At 49.5% G+C, this 23,844-nt stretch overlaps 1 protein-coding gene across 1 annotated transcript in view; it reads right to left on the bottom strand.

Moving 5' to 3' along the window:
* Positions 1-23,844, bottom strand: part of ZNF292 (zinc finger protein 292) — a 1,156,963-nt gene that overhangs the window by 769,437 nt on the left and 363,682 nt on the right. The window lies entirely within an intron of this gene.

The raw sequence follows: 23,844 nt of genomic DNA, 5'->3' as shown, positions 1-23,844 counted from the left end.
GGAGGCCTAGGATGTGTCCTCCTCTTAAGTGGTGGGCTCCGGTTCCTCCGTCAGGTCTGGCTCAGGCACCTCCGTCGGGGGAAGGGGCAACCTAGTCCTTATCTCCGAGCATAAGGACTGGATGGCTGACAAAATGGCCGCCGAGGTGTCCTGCGGCGCCGGAAACGACGGGAGCGAGGGCTCTTGAGGAGCCTCATCTGCGTCACCGTCGCCCTCGTCGGGATCCCTCCCGATGGGCTGGGCCTCCTCCACGACTTGGATGAGCTCCTCTTCAGAGGTCGTGTCCGTATCCACGACAGCCTTCAACCCCCCCCCCCTTTCCAACGAGGACTTCGTGGGGGTCTTCTCGATGGGCCTGAAAGACGACTCCCTCCATGGTGGCAGGGAGACTGGTACCTGAGGGCGCCTCCACTGGTGTAGCCTCCACAGGCTGAGCCAGGGCCGCGGCGACATCCTCAATCGAGGTCTTAGCAGGGTGAATTAAGGCCAACGTCACCTTCTGTACGCCTGGGGCCTTCACCTTGGGGGGGGAGGGTCCGAGCCTTGCTCCCCCTCTGCCGGAATCTTCGAGAGAGACCGGGGCCTCTCCAGAAGCTTCGCCGGATTCTCAGACTTCCTCTTACCCGAGCCAGAGCGTTGGCACGTGGTCGATGGCGCCGGGGAGGATGCGCCCTGCCTGGCAGCCAAGGAGCCCGACCGTTCGGCGCTCCCGGTGCCCGCGGACTCGCAGTGCTTAGCCTTTTGTTGGGCCCTCGTCGCCGGAGCACCCTCACAGGACTTAGAAAACCGCTCAGACTTTTTTCTTCTTCTCGCCTGGCGGGCTCTTACCTTCCGGCCAGTTGGCGAGACGGAGGTGGCGATCCTTCATGGTCCGCTCCGACATGTTCCCACAAAACGCGCAGTCCTTTTCCTTGTGCGCCTTGTCCTCATGGAGACAGTAGAGGCATAACGAATGCTCGTCCTCCTTGAAAACGTTCTGAAGCTGGCATCCAGGGCAGGTCCTGAATAGCTTCCCGGGCGTCGAGCTCCCCTTCTCCTGGGCCATGTCCGGGGTAGGCGTCGGAACTTCTGGAATCCTCCAAAAGCGTAACTCGACGAAATCTTCACCCTTGAGGGGCGTAAAAACTCCAAAACGGATCCCCGTTGATCGGAAGTAGAAACGGTGGAGCTTGAGGCTCTATTTAACTGAAAAAATGAGAAAATCTCCTGAAAAAAGCGCGAAAACGCAGCAAAAGCTTGAGAGCTAAGCACGAGGACTCCCAACACTTGAATGTGCGGTAAAAATCTGAGGATGGCTGCCAGGAGCGGGGCTTAGGGAGAGGGCAGTCATTGGCTGGGGGCAGTATGACCCAGAGACCAGTGATTGGTTACTACTGGGAAAGACAGATCAGAAACGAAACCGATACTGATTTTTTTTCAATACCGAGGATTCCCGGCCTGACGACGGGGAATATTCATGAGCATGTGAATCCATGCCAGACCCCATGCTGGCGAAATGTGTGACTGAACTCCAAGTAGCTGCTTGGCAAATTGCATTGAATGGTACATTTGCAATGAAAGCTATAATAGCCCCTGTACTGTACCTCGAGTAGAGTGGGCTCTCTGTGTGAAAGGTTAAGATTTGTTAGATAGTGAACAGTAAACGTGGATGCATTTGAATATCCACTTTGAGATCATGGACTAGACAGGATCTCCTTCCCTACCAGTTGCTATGAAAACAAAGAGCTGATCTGCTTTCCTTAGTGGCTTAGAATAGTACATAATGGCTCTCCGTACATGCATAGCATGGAGGCTTTTTTTGCCAATTTGTTGGGTTTCGGAAAAAACCTAGGAGTTCAATTAATTGGTTAACATGAAACAGATTAGTTTAGGTGAAAAGTGAAGATGCGTTCCGAGAACAACCTTCTCTTTGTGAATAGTAATAAAAAGGATCTTGAACTGACAGTCTGTAGTTCACTGACCCTTCTTATTGACGTGATGGCTATAAGAAAAGGGAATCGTACCATAATGATTGTGGTGACATTACTAAAACTGCAACTGAGCACGGTACAAAAATACTCACTCCCATTACTGCAACCAAGCAGAGCAGGGTTGCGGGGGTCTCCCTTGCTCTCCTTGGATGCAGTAACAGGGGTCAGGGGTTGTGGGGCATCCCGCGCTTACCGTTACAGTAAACAGGGGATAAGATTAAAAAATTATATAGGACCCTGTGGCGTCAGCACTGCCCCACGTAAGTGGGAGGAGCTGATGCCGCAGGGGTACAAGGATGTCGACGGCGCACACAGGAGTGCACTGCAGTAAAGGTAAGTGGAGGGTGGGGGGGTGCGGTTTTCATGATTGCAGGCAAGGGGCGATGGGCAGAAGGGATCGGATGACTGCACCAAGCTGTAATTGCAGTCAACATTTACGTCAGCAGAATTACGGGCAGCACAGTGATCACAATGATTCAAGAAAAGCAGTCTTATACGTTAGATGTCCAAGAGTAGCCTTGTGCATTGGTTCAAAAGGTGGACCCATGAGTTTTGTGAGCACAACATTTAGGTCGAACCTGCAAGAAATTGCAGGGTATAACCTCTTTAATCCTTCCATGAAAGCTTTGATTACAAGAACATTCCACCATGAGGCTTTGTTCTGCGAGGTGGTGCAAACAGATTTCTCCTAAATGAGGAGAGTGAGGGAATTGAAGACTGACCCAGAATCTAAAAGGTAAAGCAGATATTGCACTATACGCAAAGGGAAACGGTCAATTGGATTGATGTTGAGTGACTTGCACCAAATGGCAAATAGTTTCCACTAGTTAAAATAACAGGGTCTTGTGTTGGGTTTTCATGCCTCTTTTAGGATGTCCATACACCTTTGTGGAAGGTTTAAACGTCCAAACTGACTTCCTGTAAGGACTGAATTTCTATACTCTGGCCTGGGGGACAGATGTATAGAAGGCCAACCTATATTGTGACGGGGACAACTCTGGGAGCTGAAGACAGGTCCCCTTTCCGCCATACTGTATGGGCGTCCCTCTTCCTGGTACAGGAACAGAACCCATTTCACCAGAAAAAGTTATCTTCCCTTTAAATTTAGAGGCATACTGGGCCGCAGCACCACTCAGTCCCCTTTGACGCATCATCTATATTAAAATTGCCTAATGACAGGTTTATTAAGGGGGAGAATGGTGGGAAGTATGGAGAAAAGGGGAATGTGGACTAGGAGTATGTTAGTCACTATGGCGAGTAACAAATTACTCCTACGTCCCGTCCCCTTTCCTCCATACTGCATGGGCGATAAATGAATGCAGCCCATGTGAGGAGAGTTGCCTCTCTAAGAAAACAAGTTTTTCATAACTGCCTGGCCAAATGCTACATCGGATCTGGTGCTGGCATCCAAGCAGTAGTGTTTGCAAAAGGCTGATGGGGAAGCCCAAGTAGCCGTCTTGCGGATCATCTACCATGAAATGTGTCTTTGGAAGGCCACAGCTGCGGCCTTGGCATGCATGTTTTTTGGCAAAGACCTGTGCTGACTCTCATACACTTCCCTGATAGCCATCACCATCTACCTAGCTATTGGATGCTTGGCAGCCTGGTTTTGAACCGCCAAAAGTGAACAAGGCATCCGATTTACGGAAGCTCTTTGTCCTGTCCAGGTAAAATCTTTGAGCACGCCCGACATCCAGACAGTGCAATATTTTGTGTGCCTTGTCCTTCGGATCTGCAAAGTACTATCTCATTAAGGTGAAAGACAAAAGAACCTGAAAAAAACCTGCAGCCAAACTCCTCCTTGCCCTAGGACACAGACCACGTGTTCCCCCCACTCTGCACCCTTCTTTGGCTCCCTGTAGGACAAAGGGCAACCTTCAAAACCCCATTACCCACAGAGCGGTGCACAAAAACGGCCCAACGTACCTGCAAGAGAAGATTAAACCCTACCTCCCATCACACACGCTAAGATCAAGCACTGCCCTCTTACTAGCGATTCAAACCTCTAATACCAGCCAGGATTGGATTATCCGCCTTCTCAACCTTGGCTCCGCCTCTGTGGAACTCACTCCCCCCACACATTCGACACACCCAAGACTACATGGCCTTCCTCAAAACTCTAAAAACCTGGCTCTGTAAACCCGATTAAGACCATAGAGGGCTGCAGAAACCCTACAACACCATGGACCACGACTTCAATGACTTACATTGGAAAGTAATTACAGCCTGCGGACAAATGTTCGAGGAGATACTGAGCAATGACACCACTGAAAGCAACTAATAAGTCACCAAGACAGAATCAGGAAACGGTTAACATAGATGACAACTGTAGCATCCTGCAGGCGCACACACATATATATATATGATACATTACTCACTTACTCACTGTAATCGTATTTCTGATGCTTGTATCCGCTTAGATTCACATGCTGTGCATAGGCCGACATCTAGTGGAAGCTGCGGAGTATTACAGTTTGTTTTTCGAAACTCGAAAATGGGCGTCGACACAGGGCGTGCCAGTAATACTATCCCTAGTGTGACGTCCACTGTACCCAAGATCCCTCACGCGTCTAGGATCCTCAGATTGTATTTTTTCTGACATGAGGTAGCATGAGGAGTAGCGCGAGTACAGATAATCCAAGCAGATAGACAGAAAGGTAAGACTACAAGCCATCATGCGCCTTCTCTCAGAGGGGAGGAAGGGTGGGTCGCATGTGAATCTAAGCAGATACAAGCATCAGCAATACGATTACGGTGAGTAATGTATCCCTTCTGAGGCTTGTGGAATCTGCTTAGATCACATGCTGTGCATAGATTAGCGAGCAGTACCTGAAGGAGGTGGGATGTGAGAAGGGTCATGAGCAAATAAGTGTCTTAGAACCGCTTGTCCCACTTGTGTATCTGCCTTGGAATGGGTGTCAATGCAGTAATGCTGAGTAAAAGTGTGAATAGAGCTCCAAGTAGCTGCTTTGCAAATGGTGTCAAGGGGTACATTTGCAATGAAATCCAGAGTGGCCCCAATGCCTCTAGTAGAGTGGGCTCTTGGCGTGAAAGGCAGAGTTCTTTCAGAAGGGGAGTAACACAGCTGGATACAGTTAATAATCCACTTCGAGATGGCACCTTTAGAGACGCGATCCCCCTCTTTGCCTGTAGCTACGGAGACAAACAGTTGATCTGTTTTTCTTAGCGGTCTGGTCTTATTTACATAGTAGAGGACTGCCCTACGCACATCTAGGGTGTGTAGTTTCACCTCAGCCGAGCTTTGCGGGTCCTGGAAGAAAGCCGGAAGCTCGATGGACTGGTTTACATGGAATTTAGATATAAATTTAGTTGAGAACCTAGGGTGTGTGCGTAAAACCAGTTTGTCTTTATGGACAGTAAAGAAGGGATCCTGCACTGACAGAGCCTGAATTTCACTGACCCTTCTTATAGAAGTAATAGCTACTAAGAAGGCCGTTTTATAAGTCAGGTGTTTGAGACTGCTTTTATGCATGGGTTCGAAAGGGGAGCCCATGAGCTTGGCTAGCACCACATTAAGGTCCCACCCTGGTGGTGGGTTTGAAATAGGAGGGTGAAGTCTCTTTACTCCTTCCATGAAGGCTTTAACTACTGGTACTTTCCACCACGAAACCTTGCTATGGGAAGTGGTGTAAGCCGACAGGGCTGCTAAGTGTACTTTCAATGAGTTAAAAACCAATCCTGCATCCAGCAGGTGGAGCATGTATGTAACAATAGTGGAAGGAGTGCAATCAACGGGGTTGATTGATCTACTCTGGCACCAGATAACAAACCTCTTCCACTTGTCAAAGTAACAGTGCCTTGCGTTTGGTTTCCTAGATTCCTTTAGGATGTCCATATACCTCTGTGGCAAATTGAGATGTCCAAACTCTATGACTTCAGGAGCCATGCTGCCAGGTTCATTGAGTTGGGTTGCTGGTGCACTGTTTGACCTTGGTGCTGGGACAATAGGTTGTACCAGGCTGGAAGTTTGATGGGCTCGCACACCGCCATCCTGCGTAGGTGTGGGAACCACGGTTGCCTTGCCCAAATGGGAGCCACTAGGACGAGCGTCATCGACTCTCTGTTCATCTTGTTCACCACTTTCCTGAGAAGAGTTGGTGGAAAAGCGTACGCAAACATCCCTGACCAGTTCATCCACAGGGCGTTCCCCTGGGAGTCTGGTTGGGGGAACCTGGATGCAAATCCTGGGCATTGTCTGTTTTCGCTTGTGGCGAATAGGTCTATAGTGGGGAAACCCCACTGAGAGAAGATATCTTCTACAACCTCTCTGTGTAGAACCCATTCGTGTTCCTCTGGGAGGGAGTCTCTGCTCAGAGCATCCGCTAGGGAATTGAGCGCCCCTGGAACATGTTGTGATGACTGGAAGATGTTCCGTCTGAGTGCCCATATCCAGATTTTCTGGGCAAGCTTTTGTGCGGTCCGTCCGGATTTGCACTGACAGGTTTAGTAGGTGGGGCTCGAATGCCTGAAGCGCTCTGAATACTGCCAGAAGCTCTAGCAGGTTGATGTGGTTCTTGGCCACTGAGTGAGACCAGAGACCCTGAGCTGTGTGGTGGAGATGGTGAGCTCCCCACCCCGTCAGGCATGCATCTGTAGTGACTATTGCCTGTACCTCAGGATCGTAAAAGGGTTTCCCCTGTGCGAGATTCTCTCTTGTCCACCAGTGAAGGCTTTGTACCAGTGTTGGTGAAACAACCACTAGATCGTCCCACTGACCACTTGCCTGAGACCACTGTTTCGCCAACCATTCCTGCATGGGACGGACGCATGCGCAGGCGCGCGTGGGGGACCAGGTAAATACATGGCGCCATCATGCCCAGTAAACGCATTGCTTTGCGTACCGTTATTTGTCGACCGGACTGATAATGCGGAATTTGCAGTAGTATATTCTGAATTCTTTCTTCTGAAGGAAAGGTCAACCCCTCTTGGGTATCTACGATTGCTCCTAGGAATTGTTTTGAGGTGCTTGGCACTAGGCTTGACTTTTTCTCGTTGATTGAGAAGCCTAACTCGTGAATGAGGTCGACAGTCCATTGAATGTTTGTCCTGCAAATTCCTGGGGTTTCCCCCGTTATGAGCCAGTCGTCCAGATAAGGGTACACTGGGATTGCCTCCCTGCGTAGGTGTGCAGCCGCCACCGCCAGTACCTTGGTGAATACCCTTGGCGCTGAAGCTATCCCGAAGGGCAGTACCTTGAATTGGTAGTGTCGACTGTCTACCTTGAAGCGCAAATACTTTCTGTGCGGTGGGAACATGGAAATATGAAAATAAGCATCTTTCATATCCAAGGTTGCCATGTAATCCTCCTTTTTTAGGAAGGGGATTACCTCTTGTAGCGTGGTCATACGAAATATATGGGGCTTGACATACTTGTTCGCAGGCCGTAAGTCCAATACTGGGCGCATTGTCAAATCTTTCTTTGGCACAAGGAAGTAAGTTGAATAAATCCCCTTGTTTACCTGGTGTCCCGGGACGAGTTCTATCGCGTCCTTTTCTAGCAGAATGGCGATCTCCTCGAGGAGAATCTTCTGATGTTCTAAAGAGTGTACTCTTTGTCGTGGAGGATGGTTCTGGGGACACTGCAGTAGTTCTATACAATATCCTGTGGATACTGTTGACAGCACCCATCTGTCTGATGTGATCCCTTCCCAAGCCTGGGTGAAGTTGGAAATGCGTCCCCCTACTGGGGTTGCGTGAGAAGGGACCCTGAACCGAGCGTCACTGCTTTGGTGGAGGCGTGCTGCCTCCCTTGTTGGGACCATTTTCGAGTTTCGAAAAACAAGCTGTAATACTCCGCAGCTTCCACTAGATGTCGGCCTATGCACAGCATGTGATCTAAGCAGATTCCACAAGCCTCAGAAATATATATACATATACACATACAGAAAGGTGGACCAGTGGATCGGGGTTGGCAGACTTCACTATTTCAATTTACTATTTCACCTGTCCATCTACAACTGGCGTCCGAGATATTGAAAAGATTTATATATACTAGATGTGTGAAAAGGGAATGTGATCCCGCAGTAAAAACGTGGCGTTTCACATAATGGCATGAGTGACACGAGATAGTCGTAAGTCACTGGGGGCATTTTGGAAGAGCTAATTGTACTGCGTCTGATACTCAGCGGTCTGTACATAGTGAAATATAGTCTGGACAGTGAGGGGCATTGTGATAGGACGCCAGTTGTAGATGGACAGGACTTTTGTCCCTTGAGAAAATGCAGCTGCACATTAGACCATTTGACTCTAAGGTGACACAGTAGTAGTGGATGACTGGGGTATATATCAACACTCCTGATTTGTGGCCTATGTGGATAAATATATCATATGAGCCTGGCCCAATGTGGAGAGACTGATATTTCCTTCCTCCATTTTTCTGTCCTGCAGTGACCCCTAATAACAAAATCGACTGTATCTACTACATTGGACTGAACAGCTTTAGTATTGTGGCATTGTCCATCGCGGGCCTCCCTGAAGGTGGGAAAGTGTCCTGTCAATGAAATCTAAATAGTTTATTGATATCTACAATTATGCAGTATCACGGTACTATAGATGGCACTTTTCTGTCCTATATTGTCAGGAATCTGAGCCGGGGGATCCAGACTTGGAAGCACATGTCTGTTATGGGCAGCTAAGAAGTGTAACTACACTAAGAATAAATTTGGAAAGGATTTGCCTATGTGAGTATATTCCCACAATTGTTTTTTGAAAAATCTAGGATCTATGCATGAATACATGTGAGAATTAGTGAGTGGTCAGGTAAAACTGTTCATGGTGTTTTCTACAGGATCTAGCATAATTGAATACTAGAATCCTGTGGAAGGCTTTTTCCACTTTATCCATCCGCATCCGCCCCCCCAAATCTTTATTGGGGGGCGGGGGGTGGAGTATGGCGTTTGGCATTTATTGACTAGACTTGATTGTGTTGACAATACGAGTCACTGTTAGAAGAAATGGCATGGCACACAACCCTGATATGTTTTATTTGTCTGTATATGTTTTAGATTACGATATGGCTTACTCCAGTCCGTGAGAGAGGCAGGACAACTCGACTGAGCCTCACATCTTGAGGAAGGTCTAAGAAAGAATGAGGACAAGATTGTATGTCCACGGAGACCGAAACATTTGTCGACGACCACAAAAATTGTTTGTAAATGATAAAACAAACTGTAAATGACACTCTCAACAAGGACAGGGTCAGAATGAATAGAAGTTGAATAAGGAATTGAAAAGATTTGTGTAGGACTAGATTGTGACTACACTTTGTCAAATTGGCCATTATGGTTTTATGTATAGAAGCCTGAATGAAGGATTGAGAGTTTAAGTTTGCCTGAGTTGTGAAAGATTAGAGTATTATTTTGTAATGTTTTAATGTACATATAGAGACATTTGTATTTTGTAGATGAAATGAATAAAAATTGATTGCTTTAAATTGAAATAGTGAAGTGTGCCATCCGGATCCACCTTTCTGTTTTGCTATGTATTATACCTGAAGGACCAGGGTTTAGATTGCAGGTATCCCCTTTATTTAAAGGGGAGATATATATATATATATATATATATATATATATATATATATATATATGGGATACATTACTCACCGTAATCGTATTTCTGATGCTTGTATCTGCTTAGATTCACATGCTGTGCATAGGCCGACATCTAGTGGAAGCTGCGGAGTATTACAGTTTGTTTTTCGAAACTCGAAAATGGGCGTCGACACAGGCGTGCCAGTAATACTATCCCTAGTGTGACGTCCACTGTACCCAAGATCCCTCACGCGTCTTGGATCCTCAGATTGTATTTTTTCTGACATGAGGAAGCATGAGTAGCGTGAGTACAGATAATCCAAGCAGATAGACAGAAAGGTAAGACTACAAGCAATCATGCGCCTTCTCTCGGCGGGGAGGAAGGGTGGGTCGCATGTGAATTTAAGCAGATACAAGCATCAGAAATACGATTACGGTGAGTAATGTATCCCTTCTGAGGCTTGTGGAATCTGCTTAGATCACATGCTGTGCATAGATTAGCGAGCAGTACCCGAAGAAGGAGGTGGGATGTGAGAAGGGTCATGAGCAAACAGGTGTCTTAGAACCGCTTGTCCCACTTGTGTATCTGTCTTGGAATGAGTGTCAATGCAGTAATGCTGAGTAAAAGTGTGAATAGAGCTCCAAGTAGCTGCTTTGCAAATGGTGTCGAGGGGAACATTTGCAATGAAAGCCAGAGTGGCACCAATGCCTCTAGTAGAATGGGCCCTTGGCGTAAAAGGCAGAGTTTTTTTAGAAAGTGAGTAACACAGCTGTATACAGTTGATAATCCACTTCGAGATCGCGCCTTTAGAGACGCGATCCCCCTCTCTGCCTGTAGCTACAGAGACAAACAGTTGATCTGTTTTTCTTAGCGGTCTGGTCTTATTTACATAGTAGAGGACCGCCCTACGCACATCAAGGGTGTGTAGTTTCACCTCAGCCGAGCTTTGCGGGTTCTGGAAGAAAGCCGGAAGCTCGATGGACTGGTTTACATGGAATTTAGATATAACTTTAGGTGAGAACCTAGGGTGTGTGCGTAAAACCAGTTTGTCTTTGTGGATAATAAAGAAAGGATCTTGCACTGACAGAGCCTGAATTTCACTGACCCTTCTTATGGAGGTAATGGCTACTAAGAAGGCCGTTTTATAAGTCAGGTGTTTGAGACTACTTTTATGCATGGGTTCGAAAGGGGGGCCCATGAGCTTAGCTAGCACCACATTGAGGTCCCATCCTGGCGGTGGGTTCGAAATAGGAGGGTGAAGTCTCTTTACTCCTTCCATGAAGGCTTTAACTACTGGTACTTTCCACCACAATACTTTGTTATGGGATGTGGTGTAAGCCGAGAGGGCTGCCAGGTGTACTTTCAGAGAGTTAAAAACCAACCCTGCATCCAGCAGGTGGAGCATGTATGTTACCACGTTGGAAGGAGTGCAATCAACTGGGTTGATTTGTTTATTCTGGCACCAAATAACGAATCTCTTCCACTTGTCAAAGTAACAGTGCCTTGTGTTTGGTTTCCTGGATTCTTTTAGGATGTCCATACACCTCTGTGGTAAATTGAGATGCCCAAACTCTATGACCTCAGGAGCCATGCTGCTAGGTTCATTGAGTTGGGTTCCTGGTGCACTGTTAGACCTTGTTGCTGGGACAGTAGGTTGTACCAGGCTGGGAGTTTGATGGGCTCGCACAGCGCCATCCTGCGTAGGTGTGGAAACCATGGTTGTCTCGCCCACATGGGAGCAACTAGGATGAGCGTCATCGATTCCTTGTTCATCTTGTACACCACCTTTCTGATGAGAGGGGTTGGTGGAAAAGCGTACGCAAACATCCCTGACCAGTTCATCCACAGGGCGTTCCCTTGGGAGTCTGGCTGGGGGAACCTGGATGCAAATCCTGGGCATTGTTTTCGCTTGTGGCGAATAGGTCTATAGTGGGGAAACCCCACTGAGAGAAGAGATCTTCTACGATCTCTCTGTGAAGGACCCATTCGTGTTCTTCTGGAAGGGAGTCTCTGCTTAGGGCATCCGCTAGGGAATTGAGCTCCCCTGGAACATGTTGTGCTGATAGGAAGATGTTCCATCTGAGTGCCCATATCCAGATTTTCTGGGCAAGCTTGGACAGATTTGGCGAACGAGTCCCTCCTTGTTTGTTCAGATAGAACATGGCTGTCGTGCTGTCCGTCCGGATCTGCACCGACAAGTTTAGTAGATGGGGCTCGAACGCCCGAAGCGCTCGGAATACTGCCAGAAGCTCTAGCAGGTTGATGTGGTTCTTGGCTACTGAGTGAGACCAGAGACCCTGAGCTGTGTGGTGGAGATGGTGAGCTCCCCACCCCGTCAGGCAAGCATCTGTAGTTACCACTGCTTGTACTTCGGGATCGTAAAAGGGTTTTCCCCTTGCGAGATTCTCTTTTGTCCACCAGTGTAAGCTCTGTACGAGTGTTGGCGAAACGACCACTAGATCGTCCCACTGACCACTTGCCTGAGACCACTGTTTCGCCAACCATTCCTGCATAGGACGCATGCGCAGACGCGCGTGGGGGACCAGGTAAATGCATGACACCATCATGCCCAGTAACCGCATTGCTTTGCGTACCGTTATTTGTTGACCTGACTGATAATGTGGAATTTGCAGTAGTATATTCCGAATTCTTTCTTCCGAGGGGAAGGTCAACCCTTTCTGAGTATCTAGGATTGCTCCTAGGAACTGTTTTGAGGTGCTTGGCACCAGACTTGACTTCTTCTCGTTGATAGAGAAGCCTAATTCGTGGAGGAGGTCGATAGTCCTCTGAATGTTTGACCTGCAAATTCTTGGGGTTTCCCCCGTTATGAGCCAGTCGTCCAGATAAGGGTACACTGGGATTGCCTCCCTGCGTAGGTGTGCAGCTGCCACCGCCAGTACCTTGGTGAATACCCTTGGTGCTGAAGCTATCCCGAAGGGCAGTACCTTGAATTGGTAGTGGCGACTGTCCACTTTGAAGCGCAAGTATTTTCTGTGCGCCGGGAGCATGGAAATATGAAAATAGGCATCTTTCATATCCAAGGTTGCCATGTAGTCCCCCTTTTTTAGGAGGGGGATTACCTCTTGTAGCGTGGTCATACGGAATTTTTGGGGCTTGACATACTTGTTGGCAGGCCGTAAGTCCAATACTGGGCGCATTGTCAAATCTTTCTTTGGCACAAGGAAGTAAGTTGAATAGATACCCTTGTTTACCTGGTGTCCTGGGACGAGTTCTATCGCGTCCTTTTCTAGCAGAATGGCAATCTCCTCGAGAAGGATCTTCTGATGTTCTAAGGAGTGTATTCTTTGTCGTGGAGGGTGGTTCCGGGGACGCTGCAGTAATTCTATACAATATCCTGTGGACACTGTTGACAGCACCCATCTGTCTGAGGTGATCCCTTCCCAAGCCTGGGTGAAGTTGGAAATGCGTCCCCCTACTGGGGTTGCGTGAGAAGGGACCCTGAACTGAGCGTCACTGCTTTGGCGGAGGCGTGCCACCTCCCTTGTTGGGGCTGCCTCTGCCTCTTCCACGACCTCTCTTGTTACCTTTACTGTAACTTTGGGTAGACTGCTGGTTGTTGTTCCATTGTGTACCCTGTCCTTGGGCATAGTTGCCTCTTTGTGAATTTTGGCCGCGTGGGCGACGAAAATTACTGTTCCCCCTCTGGTTCGGGGGTTTGTTGGTAAGCTGGCCAAGGGATTTGAGAGTCTCGTACTCGTCCTTGGCATTTTTAAGTGCGTCTTCGACCGCTTTCCCAAACAATAGATCTGGTTCCACCGGCTTGTCTATTAATGACGCCTGTGTTTCTGTCTTGAACCCCGACTGCCGTAACCACGCATGTCTCTTGATAACAGTACCTTCTGCTATCAATCTTCCTGCGTTGTCTGCAGCGTCGAAAGTTGCTTTCAAAATGCAACCAGACACGGCTCTCCCTTCTGCCGAGATCCGAGCCAACTGGCCCTTTAACGGTTCAGGAGCAGAGGCTATGAGCGCCGCGACCTCTTCCCATTGATGGCAGTTGTAACTTGCCAACAGGGTGGTGGAGTTTGCAATCCTTGCTTGGTAGGCGGACGTTGAGGCTACCTTCCTGCCAAACCCGTACAGTCTTTTGCTCTCCTTGTCGGGAGGAGCTTCTGACGACGATAAGGGTGTCCCAGCCCTCTTCCGAGTGTTGGTAACCACTAGGGAGTCTGGTTTAAGATGACCTCTTATATAAAGAGGGTCAGACTGGGCTGCCCGAAAAAGTTTTTCGACTCTGGGGTTGACGGCTCTGGTGAGGTTAGGATTCACCAGGGATGGATCTATTCTACGTTGGATGGATTTAAGGATAGGGATGGTCTGAGCGACCGGCCTCTTCTCTCCCACCAACTCTTCTGCAAAGTCCCTTTCCTCCTGTACACCGTGGGTGTCGATGTGAAAATGTTCTGCTGCGCGAGCAAGAACTTCATTAAGGAGGGGTTGGTTATCAACTGGCGAGTCGGTAACTGGGGCTTCGCTCTCTACCGGGGAATCTACTCTGTAAATTTCCTCATCTTCTACCTCCTCCAGGTCCTCATCCTCCGCATAGTATTCAGACCCGGTTCGTTCCTCCATAATTGAAAACTCCTGGTCCCCTTCAGGGAAAGGTTGTCCTTGGTATCTGGGGGTGTGGAGTAGAGTAAGGCTGCACCTCGAAGGGGTCAGGTCTTTCGACCCGGGCCTTTTTACTTAGGGGGATAGGATCAGAGGAGCCTGAGGGTGTGGCCCCTTGAGGGTCATACGAAAGGAAATGTTCTGGGTTTTTGTCATAAAAATCCGCTAAGGAAGACATTCTTGACATGATCCTGTCTATGTCCTCACTGGACCATTCTTTGGAACAGGGTATGACTTTAGTAGGCAACTTAGAGGACTTATCAAGGGTACCCTTGCTGGATGTGGCTGTCCCAGTAGATTTATGTTTATCTGTCTGCTTGGGGTGGAAGGATGGTCTTACAGGAGTGGAAGGCTGAGCTTTCCGCTGTTTCCCTCCCTCCCCATGCGTGGAAAAATGTTTTCCCTGCCCCTTAGAGGCCCCAGAGACTTTCGACGCCTGGCGCCGAGGGTCGGGAGAGGTATTTTGTTTCGAGCGTGGGGCCTCGCTGGTGTTAACTGCGCTCTCGGTCTCTTGGAGCGCGGCCTGGGGGTGGAAGTCGTCTTCGTCTTCCGACGATCGAACTTCCGTTAATCTAGGGAGCGAGGCACTCTTGGCAAGAGTGGATGATTGCCTTGCGTCATGAGGCGATCTCGATCGAGAGCGCCCAGAGGACACCGAGTCGGACCGTTCTATCCGTGCCTCTTTCCGAGAAGTCGACGTCGTCGAGGTTCGGTTGGACTTAGTGTGCTTAGTGTGTGTAGGTGTAGCGCTTGCGTCGCCGGGGGTCTTCCCCATAGCCGCCCTGCCGGACAACCTTCCGAGGTCGGGGACCTGCGCTCGCCAGTCTTTCGACGGCGTAATGCCCTCGCCGTCCGAAAGTACGGCGTCGCTGCCATCGCTGAAGGCGCCCTCCGCTGCCATGGCTGCCTGCCTGGCGTGGTGGGCCCAACGCTTTGTCGAACGGTCCTTAAGTGTTTTAGGTTTAAACCTACTACACGCTCTGCAGTTCGCTTCGGGGTGGTCCCTCGGCAAGCAGAGATTGCACGTGGCGTGCCTGTCGACCCAAGGGTATTTGCGATTGCACTTGGGGCAGAATTGGAAAGGGGTACCCTCCATACGCACCTTGAGGCAGCGGGCTGATAAGTGTAGGAAATATATAAGGTGTACCTATATACCAAGAGTGAAGAGTATGTACCACCCCCCACTCTCCCTACTTGCAGGGCCGAGGCCAGCGGCCTACTAGGCCCGGGCCGAGGCCAGCGGCCTTCCGAGGCCCAGATCCGTCGTGCAGCAGCCGACGGTCGATGTCTTCTCCAGCCGTCGTCGATGGTCGACGTTGGGGTGGGGAAGGATGTCAATAAATAATTTTAAATTGCAATATAATAGCAAAAGTATGGCTAAGGCCAGGGGACTCCGCAAGATGCTTCCGACCAGTATGGCGGAAAAAAACAATCTGAGGATCCCAGACGCGTGAGGGATCTTGGGTACAGTGGACGTCACACTAGGGATAGTATTACTGGCACGCCTGTGTCGACGCCCATTTTCGAGTTTCGAAAAACAAACTGTAATACTCCGCAGCTTCCACTAGATGTCGGCCTATGCACAGCATGTGATCTAAGCAGATTCCACAAGCCTCAGAAATATATATATATATATATATATATATATTCCACTTCCTGAGTCTACTACACATGCCTGGCTACCTCCTGTGCCACCTCCCTCTGAGTGCTGCTATCGCGAAACGTGTGAATGTAATCCGGAACAGTGAGCTCGTAATAAAACATCCACTCCAGACACTCACCTCTCCCATCACTATGTTCACTCTCTACACCAACACACAATAGCGCGCAGCTACCCCCCCCGATCAATTTTAGCCTAGCTGCTCACATACGAACAATACTCCATTAACACCTCAACATCCTGGTAGAACGCAGCTATACCCCACGAAAAAAATACCCCACTCTCTCGACTGACCTCGACTACAGTGCCCGAAGACTTTCAACCCACAAATGCTTTGAGGTCATACAAATGGAGTGCTGTATAAATGCCAAATAACATAACAGAAATGAAGGGTGCGTCCTTAGCACCACCTTGTTCCGGTGAAATGTGGTATAGGGCTGTGAAGCCACCAGCGCCTGTAGCTCACTGATCCTGCATGCTGATGTAAGGCCAACCAGTAGAGTAATCTTAATAGTAACCAGCCCGATCTCTGCTGCTGCCATGGGCTCGAAAGGCTTGTGGGCCAGCGTGCCCAGAACCACGTTAAGCTCCTAGACCGGATGTGGGCACTTGACTGGGGGATACAATCTTGTCAGGCCCGTCAGTGCTTTTTGACCACCAGATTGGAGGAGAACATGTTATCTCTGGAATTTGTGTACACTCCTATGGCCGCCAGGTAAGTACGACAGGCATTTACCAGCACCCAGGAATGAGCCAGTGGCGCAGAGAAAGACAATACATAGTCTAGTGAGCATGCCAGAGGGTCTATCTGGTTTGCCTTGGCCCAGTGACAGAACCTGGTCCATTTGCTTCTGTACCAACTCCTTGTGTAGTGGTTTCTTGCCACCTGAATGATAGCTAAGTTGTCCTGTGACTAGTGCAGACATTTCAGAGGGACCTGTTCAGGACCCAAGCTGCCAGGTCTAACCACGGTGCCTCCCTGCTGGGATAGTAGGGAGGCTAGACTCAACAGAAGGGGGACCGGAAGCTGATCAGACAGTCAGAGGAGTCCTGAGAACCAAGGTCTGGCTGGCCACCACAGCACTATCAAGATGAGCCTAAGCCTCCTTGACCCTGCAGACGACCATGTGCATCAAAGTAGTGGGGGGAAAAGTGCATGCACTCATGTCGTTCCACAAAATCTGCAACGTGTCCCCGCAGAGAGTCCCTGCCTTGCCCCATCCAGGATGCAAAATGGTGGCATCCCTTTTTGCTCATGATGGCAAATAGGTTTACCTGAGGGTGGCCCCACCTGATGATCCCCCCCTCAGGACATCCTCGTTCAGCTACCACTTGTAATTGTGAACCCCAAGCCTGCGGAGTCTGTCCACCTACCAGTTGGATTCACCCAGGAGACTGCCGATAGGTAAAACGTTTGACAGTGCCCACTCCCATATGTTGATTGCCAGCCCTCAGAGCGGAGGAGATCTAGGGCCTCCCTGCATGTTGATGTAATACATGCATGTAGAGCTGTCTGGATGCAAACCGACTTGCTGCTGACAATGTGGAGGAATGCTTTCAGAGCAAGCCATATGGCCATCATCTCGAGCCAGTTGATGCAGTTCCTGTCGTGACCAGACTCCATGGACACTGGTTGTCCAGGGTAGTGTCCCCACCCCCTCCCCACTCCCCATCCCACTAGGGACGAGTCTGTGGTAATGGTGATCTCCGGTAACAAGTTGGCGTCTGCCCTCCACCACAAGGGGTCTTGGTGAAGGTGCTGTGGTATGCCGACTAGAGCCCCTTGGGAGACTGAATCTAAGAAACTGAGAAATGTAGCTGCAGCCTCCTTATTTTAAGCCTTGTGTGTGGTACAGCCAAGAGGCAAACCGCCATTACTCCGAGCAGGTGCTGGTACCACTATGCCGAGGTTACTGGTCCACTGAGAAAATGCCACGTGGCCCTCGATTGATGTGATCTGGTCCTCTGAGAAGATCTTCTCCCCTGTTGTGTCCCAAATTAGCCCCAGGAATGTTAAGGTTTGCGTGGGAAGCACCAGACTGAGGTTGATGGAGAACCCTAAAATCGTATAGCATGTGCATCAGTGTATCAGCTGTGCCCTGGACTCCATCGGGTGACTCCACTCGAACAAGCCAGTCGTCGAGGTATGGATAAAGGTGGTGGCCCTCCGCCCTGAGCAGGGCTGCTACAGCATTCATTAACCTTGTAAAGACCTTCGGGCCAAATTGAGGCCAAAAAGGGAGAACCTTGTATTGGAACTGAAAGTCCATTATCCTGAACCGGAGGAAAGAAAGATGGGGCTCCCAAATCGGGATGTGCAGGTAAGCATCTTTCAGATCCAGGGAGCACATCCAGCCTCCCCCACACAGTGTCTCTGCAATGAGTGCTGGAGAAACCATCTTGGACTTTTGAAGGGGTAGGGAAAGGTTTAAGGATAAAAAGTCTAGTACAACTATCAGGCCAGCCTGCTTTGTTTTCTAAATGGCAAAGATACGGGAATAGAAGCCCATGCCTCGCCGTGAAGCTGGAACCTCCACCGCCTGACTCACCACGTGTTATTAGCAGGCAGAAACCAGAGGAAACCACAGAGAATCCATGGGTCCGCGAACCTTGCCTGCCAGGAATGTATGTGAAAGGCAAGACTGTCCCCCACCAGATAACTGTGGATCTGGATGGCACTGTCAATGTTTCTTTCCTTCTGAGGCTGGTGCCTGGGAGGGGGACTGGAAGAATCCCTTGTGCGACAATTTGTGCTGTTTGCGTCAGATCTGGCTGAGTGACCCGTCTGGCTACCTGGAACGGCACTCCTGCAATCCCCTGAAGCCACCGAAGGTACGACCTCAGAGCGTGGGTGACTTTGGCTATAGGTCTTGGTAGTAGCGATTGACAGGGATTTAACAGTTTGGGAGCGGTTTTACTTGTTATCAAGCTCCTAGTCCGTGGTTGAATGAAACAAGCCCCTCCTCTCCTCCCCCTTGAATGGCAGGTTGAGAACGTGTTGCTGCACATCAGGGTTAAACTGTTGCTTTAAGCCAAGATGTCCTCCTCATGTCGGTGGCAACACAAATAGCCCTGCCTGTGGTGTCTATGTGCCACTGTCGACTCCATGATATCCTGGCCTTCTATCTTTGCCGATGCTAGACCTTCCTTAAATCTTGCCCGACTGTGCCGAAAGCTCAGGATGGAAGTCTGCTATCTCCCTGCAAAGTTTTTGGTTAACCATGGCAAGAATGGCGTCAGCATTGACCTGTCGCAGGTGGAGTGTAGCATTGGAACAGATCTTCCCATAGGCCTCCGGGAGTTTGTCTTCCTTTTTTCGTAGGGATGATGTGGGGGCAGATGTAGAGGCGTATGGCTTAAAATACATAGAGGCCACCCCAATAACTGAGGAATGAGACTGCGGGTGCAGCAACAGCACAAGGGTATCACCCTCCGCCTACCTATATTTGGCATCTAGGTGCTAATTCGTAGTTGTGTGGAATGCGGCTTTACCTAGCCTTTCTGGGCCAAGGCTTCAACACCCTTCTGCAGAGGGATGCTGGTTTTTGTGGTTGAGCGAGTGGTCTGCACCTCTGCCAGTACCCCTGTCTCCGGTTGTTCAACCTGTGGGATACCCAGATACTCAGCAACACCAGCCAGACTCTCATGGAAGATCCTAGCTGAGGAGTTAGTGCCCTGGTCCTCATCGTCGACCGTGTCCACCACAGTGTCCTGCAGGTCAGGAGCTACTGGTGAAGTGCTAGAGGGTGCTGTGGGCAGCGATGGTACGCTTAGTGGCAGTGCCGGTGGATGCTGCAGGGGGCTGCGCTGGGACAGAACCGCCGTGAGGATATGCACCTGGGGGTGTGCAGTAACCTGGGCCTACACTGGTACCATGGTCTGGTCCAAGACACTAGGTTGAGGCAGTACAGGAGGACGCAAATCTTGGACAACCCCCTCAGTGCCCCCCACCCCCTCCGAATATGGTGCCCATTGGAGGCGACCACATGAGGGTGAGGAACCTCTTGAAGAACCTGTCTGTGCATAGTGGTGAGGGGCTTACTTGCGTGGGAGCGGGTCCTTGTACCCGCATCTGTTGCTGTGCTCTTGCTGCTCCTTGCCTCATGCAGTAAGGGTCTGAGTATCGCCCCTGCACTGCTGCTGTTGGAGGATGTGGACCAGGTAACTGGCGTTGACCAATCCCACCTTGACTTGCATGCCAATGCCTGCATGCTGGGAAGTGAAGGCCATGGAAGCGCCGCCATTTGGTCTGGCCAGACAGCCATTTATCCAGTACTGCGCCATGCACCTGCTGGTTGACGACCGTTGTAGTGGGACTAATCTGTGTGCGTGCTTGATTGCGAAGGCTCAGACATTTCCCGCACCTCAGGTAGGTACCTGGGAGGCGGAATGCCCTCAACAATGACCCCTGTAGTTCTGGTACTGTGTAGGCACCCTGTTGGGATCGAGCACAGTGTCAGCCCCTAGGAAGATACCCGCTACTAGAGCCTTGTGGCCCCTCAGCAGTGGGAACGGGAGAGTCCCTGGACCCCTTAAGCAGATTGACCGGTAGGTCTTGGAGCCTTGGTCCCGTTGCTAGTCTTAGGACCTGGAAGGTCCCTCCCGCTTGGACGCTTCCCAGGGAAGGAGTCACTCTTCCTTTCCTCTCCTTCCCCCAGAAGCTCATCGTATCCCAAGCTCTGGTTCTCTCTAGCTTGGACTATTCTAACAGCTTCTTTCTAAATATACCTGCCTCTACCCTCTGCAGCTAATCCAGAACAGGACTGCAAGACTTGTCCTTGGTCTCAAGCCCTGGGATCGTATCTCTCCAGCTCTGAAATCTCTCCACTGGCTCCCAGTGGATGCAAGGATTAAATTCAAAACCCTCTGCATTGTCCTCAAGGCTTTCTGGGGCCTGGGTCCAAAATACCTTCAGCTATCCCTCTGCAAATACCTCCCCTCTCGAGCTCTTCGCTCCTCTACCTCTAACTCCCTCAGGGTCAGTCATTTTCAAAGAAACGAGCTGGCGGTAGATCTTGGTCTTCGGCTGGGGCCTCCCTCTGGAACAGCCTATCTGCCACTCTAAAACTTGAGGCGAACCATCTCCGGTTCCGGAAGCACCTCAAGACCTTCTTTTCTTCTGCCTTCACTCCCTCTCTCTCCTGCTGATCTGTTCCCTCTTGGCACTGTGCATCTGGCCACCCTCTGTCCTTCAGGCCCAGGTACCTGCTCACCCTCCTGCACTGCCTCCGGCCCACCCCTTGCACTGGGGTCTGTATCTGTACCCTTACAGCCCCCCCCTTTTTCTTCCTGCACTTATCAGACCTACCCTGTCTGCTGCCTTAAACCTAGCACTTGCAAATTGCTGGCTGCATTACCACTGTTTGTTGCCTTTATTATTTGTTATATGTTTCTCCTCTGCTTCGCACTTTCCACTTCTCCCTCCTTCCATGCACTTTTCCCCTCCCCCATGCACTTGGGCGTTCTCAATGTCACTGGGCCTAGTAAGATCGCTGTTTTGTTCACCCCTGTTCCCCTCCTTGCCGTGCTGTTAAACACTTGTGTACGAGCGTGATAAAAATAAAATATCAATCAAAAACCCTTGCGGGTTGCAGAGAAAACAGGGCACCTACCTTCAGCCTCCTCTTCCTCCTAATGTACTCCAGTGGTGATCTTAAGAACAGCTCCCTCCACCTGGCCAAGCGGTTCTTCAATGAACGCGGGGTGAGCACGTTGCATGCCAAGCAGCTGTGGACTGGGCCAAGACTTCAGAGGCAGAGCGTGTGTGGATCCAACGTGGGGAAGGAACCCTTGCAGGCCGGACACCTGCTGAATCCTGCCGCCGTCATGCACCGGGCAGGAGCGTGGCACCAGAGGAGTACTTTTAACTCTGAAGAATTGACTATGGGATAAAAAGGGGAAAAAATATCCTGGGGAAGTGCGTGTGAAATTACAAGGTTTTAGGCTTCAACCAGAAGCGCAGGTGAAATCGGTCCACTCCCTTAGACGCAGAAAAGAGGAATGAGGAGTGGCGCCAGTGGGCAGAGTCGTGGGAGCACATGGTTTCAGGCTCGCGCCCCCACGCGCATCTAAATTTAAAGGGGAACACCATTTTTTCTGGTGAAGGTTCCATTTCTTGTACCTAGCGAGGGACGCCCATACAGTGTGGAGTAAAGGGGACGGGATACAGGAGTATAGAATACATATATACAGTCACTAGAGTAGGGCACAATACAGATCAAACCCCTGAAAAAGGAAAGTGTAGATAAGTTAATGCACTACAGGGCCACAGAGAATTAATCAAAGCTTCAAAAGTCCTTCCACAAGTTGTCGGGGGGCCTTATACCCAAACGTTTAGGAAATGTTTGGACACGGTTCATAATGCTGGAAAAAATGAAGCTAGGGTAATAGTTTTAGAAAAGTTAGCAAAACATTTAAAAAGGGAGTTTAGGGGCAGTTAAGAAGCACTGCAACTAACCCTCCCTGTACTGCAATTATTCACAGGACTTGGCAGGTCAATGGAAGGTCAGAGGTTGCTTTTCCCCCCCATGGTCAGCCTCAGTCCTCGATTCGCAGGGGTTGCAGGTTCAAGCAGATCTCTGGTCGGTGTCTTTGGCTGGTGCAAGAACGCTCAGTGGCAAAATGCAGCGAACCACGATGCAGGACCACTCAGGACTGTACTCGGCGCAGATAAGCTGTTTCAGCATGGTAGGCCAAACACAGTGCTGGTCAGCTACAGGGCAGTCCCAGGGCACTTCCGTAGACTCTTCATTGCAGGGTACTGAGCAGATATCAAGAATCAATGTTCAATCCACTCCACGGGTCACAACTCCCTTGCAGGACTGCTGACTATCGACAGCAAGATGGGGCTTGCCTAGAACAGCAGCAGAAGGTGGTTGCCAAGCCTCCTTCGGACAGGTCTCCTCAAGTCTTACAGCCGGATATGAGTTTTGGCTCCTTCAGGTTTATCCAGGATCTCTCCAGAGTAGGTGCAGGGGTCCACTTACCCTAAAAGCCAGGTAGGAGCAGAAACTCCCACTAGCCAATAGCAGAACTTGCCCCACAAATACACAGTGCAGCAGTGGTCCAGTCAGGACCACTGGCAGGAACACTCATGCATAACAATCAGACACACTGAAACCAGTTTGTGGATTGGGACTAGACAGTCCCAGCCCGCATCCTGCCAGCAAACACACATACCCCTGCAGTAGCCCGCCAAAAGCCTCCACTTTCCCGGGCACTGGAAGTCCATTGAAGGAGGCTAAAAGACAAGCTGGCCAAAAAGACAAGCGAAAAACCTTGTGGTATATCCAATTTTGGTCACTAGACACAGTTAGCCAAACACGGTAAACCACCCAAAAAAGGTTAAAAGGTCACTGCTGCCACCAGCTGGTCGATTTAGCACACCTAGATTAACCAAAAATCCTCAGAGTGTTAGTCGAGGGCAAAAACAAAAGTGAATCCCATTGTACTGCATTGTAAATTACTAAAAGTAGCAACTAAGTAACTAAACTAAGGGAAACAATGTTTCCCAATTTCTTTTTAAATTGTATTTGTGGATTAGTCAAAATTTGACTTTTCACACTTAATACAACATTCATATAAAAAGTTCATTCAGTAAAATAATTAAGGAGACACAGGATAGAGAATACACATTACATACAAGATAAAAAAACGAATTCATCATTACAATTAAAATAAAGTTTACACGTTTACATTTCTCACAGGGTTAAGTCATCAATTCATATTCAGGTTTTGAAAACAATATAAGGTACCATCAGATGTGCCCCTGTACTGACAGACTGAAGGACATGTCAGTTTCCCCATAACAGATTATCAAAAGACAGTGTAGTGGCACATAAGGCTTCACTGCACTGTAAAAATTACAGGTCAGGATCAAAAATAAAAGCAAACATTTTGGGAGTCCATTAAAATGGAAGGAAAGGTGCAGTAAAGAGAAATCTTTCCTAACACTTCTTTAGCCAGGCTGCCAAGTTCAGAGTTTAAGCCTATGGATGCAATGTTATCCCCTTGTGTTTGGACAGCATATTG

The sequence above is a fragment of the Ambystoma mexicanum genome, chromosome 4p (assembly GCF_040938575.1).
Source record: "Ambystoma mexicanum isolate Mex_15411 chromosome 4p, UKY_AmexF1_1, whole genome shotgun sequence".
Classification (NCBI taxonomy): Eukaryota; Metazoa; Chordata; class Amphibia; order Caudata; family Ambystomatidae; genus Ambystoma; species Ambystoma mexicanum.
This window is presented reverse-complemented; position numbering and strand designations above follow the sequence as displayed.